The following is a 2,817-nucleotide window of genomic DNA, read 5'->3' as shown; positions in this document are numbered from 1 at the left end:
TAAATATATATGCACCCAACTTAGGAGCACCTCAATACATAAGGCAACTGCTAACAGCTATAAAAGAGGAAATCAACCATAACACAATAAAAGTGGGGGATTTTAACACCTCACTTACAACAATGGACAGATCATCCAGAAAAAAAATTAATAAGGAAGCACAAGGTTTAAATGACACAATAGACCAGATAAATTTAATTGATATTTATAGGACACTCTATCCAAAAACAGCATATTACACTTTCTTCTCAACATTCTCAACATTTGGAACATTCTCCAGGATAGATCACATCTTGGGTCACAAATCAAGCCTTGGTAAATTTAAGAAAATTGAAATTATATCAAGCATCTTTTCCGACCACAACGCTATGAGATTAGAAACTAATTAAAGGGAAAAAAAGTAAAAAACACAAACACATGAAAGCTAAACAATACGTTAGTAAATAAGCAAGAGATCACTGTAGAAATCAAAGAGAAAATCAAAAAATACCTAGAGACAAATGACAGCAAGAACACAACTATCCAAAACCTATGGGATGCAGCAAAACCAGTACTAAGAGGGAAGTTTATAGCAATACAAGCTTACCTCAAGGAACAAGAGAAATCTCAAATAAACCATCTAACCTTACACCTAAAGGAACTGGAGGAAGAAGAACAAACAAAACCCGAAGTTAGTAGAAGGAAAGAAATCAAAAAGATCAGAGCAGAAATAAATGAAATAGAAACAAAGAAAACAATAGCAAAGATCAATAAAACTAAAAGCTGGTTCTTTGAAAAGATAAACAAAATTGATAAGCCATTAGCCAGACTCATCAAGAAAAAGTGGAAGAGGACTCAAATCAATAAAATTAGAAATGAAACAGGAGAAGTTACAACGGACACTGTAGAAATACAAAGCATCCTAAGAGACTACTACAAGCAACTCTATGCCAATAAAATGGACAACCTGGAAGAAACAAATTCTTAGAAAGGTATAACCTTCCAAGACTGAACCAGGAAGAAATAGAAAATATGAACAGACCAATCACAAGTAATGAAATTGAAACTGTGATTAAAAGCCTTCCAACAAACAAAAGTCCAGGACCAGATGGCTTCACAGGTGAATTCTATCAAACATTTAGAGAAGAGGTAACACCCATCCTTCTCAAACTCTTCCCAAAAATTGCAGAGGAAGGAACACTCCTAAACTCATTCTACGAGGCCACCATCACCCTGATACCAAAACCAGTCAAAGATACTACTAAAAATGTAAATTACCCAGCAATATCACTCATGAATATAGATGCAAAAATCCTCAACAAAATACTAGCAAACAGAATCCAACAACACATTAAAAGGATCATACACCATGATCAAGTGGGATTTATCCCAAGGATGCCAGGATTCTTCAATACACACAAAATCAATGTGATACACCACATTAACAAACTGAAGAATAGAAACCATATGATCATCTCAAGAGACGTAGAAAAAGCTTTTGACAATATTCAACACCCATTTATGATAAAAAAAAAACTCTCAGAAAGTAGGCATAGAGGGAATCTACCTCAACATAATAAAGGCCATATATGACACACCCACAGGACACATCATACTCAATGGTAAAAAACTGAAAGCAGTTCCTCTAATTCAGGAACAAGAGAAGGGTTCCCACTCTTACCACTATTATTCAACATAGTTTTGGAAGTTTTAGCCACAGCCATCAGAGAAGAAAAAGAAATAAAAGGAATACAAATTGGAAAAGAAGTAAAACTGTCACTGTTTGCAGATGACATGATACTCTACATAGAGAACCATAAAGATGCCACCAGAAAACTACTAGAGCTAATCAATGAACTTGGTAAAGTTGCAGGATACAAAATTAATGCACAGAAATCTCCTGTATTCCTACACACTAACAACGAAAGATCAGAAAGAGAAATTAAGGAAACAATCCCATTCGCCACTGCAACAAAAAGAATAAAATACCTAGGAATAAAGCTACCTAAGGAGGTAAAAGACCTTTACTAAGAAAACTATAAGACACTGATGAAAGAAATCAATGTTGACACAAACAGATGGAGAGATATACCATGCTCTTGGATTGGGAGAATAAATATTGTGAAAATGACTATACTACCCAAAGCAATCTACAGATTCAATGCAATCCCTATCAAATTGCCAATGGCATTTTTTACAGAACTAGAACAAAACGTCTTAAAACTTGTATGAAGACACAAAAGACCCCGAATAGCCAAAGCAGTCTTGAGGGATAAAAATGGAACTGGAGGAATCAGACACCCTGACTTCAGACTGTACTACAAAGCTACAGTAATCAAGAGAATATGGTACTGGAACAAAAACAGAAACATAGATCAATGGAACAGGATAGAAAGTCCAGAGATAAACCCATGCATCTTTGGTCAACTAATCTATGACAAAGGAGGCAAGGATATACAATGGAGAAAAGACAGTCTCTTCAATAAGTGATGCTGGGAAAACTGGACAGCTACATGTAAAAGAATGAAATTAGAACACTTCCTAACACCATACACAAAAATAAACTCAAAATGGATTAGAGACCTAAATGTAAGACCAGACACTATAAAACTCCTAGAGGAAAACATAGGAAGAACACTCTTTGACATAAATCACAGCAAGATCTTTTTTGACCCACCTCCTAGAGTAATGGAAATAAAAACAAAAATAAACTAATCGGACCTAATGAAACTTAAAAGCATTTGCACAGCAAAGGAAACTACAAACAAGACGAAAAGACAACCTTCAGAATAGGAGAAAATATTTGCAAACGAATCAATGGACAAAGGATTAATCTCC

Source organism: Balaenoptera acutorostrata, chromosome 4 (genome assembly GCF_949987535.1).
Source record: "Balaenoptera acutorostrata chromosome 4, mBalAcu1.1, whole genome shotgun sequence".
Classification (NCBI taxonomy): Eukaryota; Metazoa; Chordata; class Mammalia; order Artiodactyla; family Balaenopteridae; genus Balaenoptera; species Balaenoptera acutorostrata.
The sequence above is the reverse complement of the archived record's forward strand: the minus strand, read 5'-3'. Positions refer to the sequence as shown.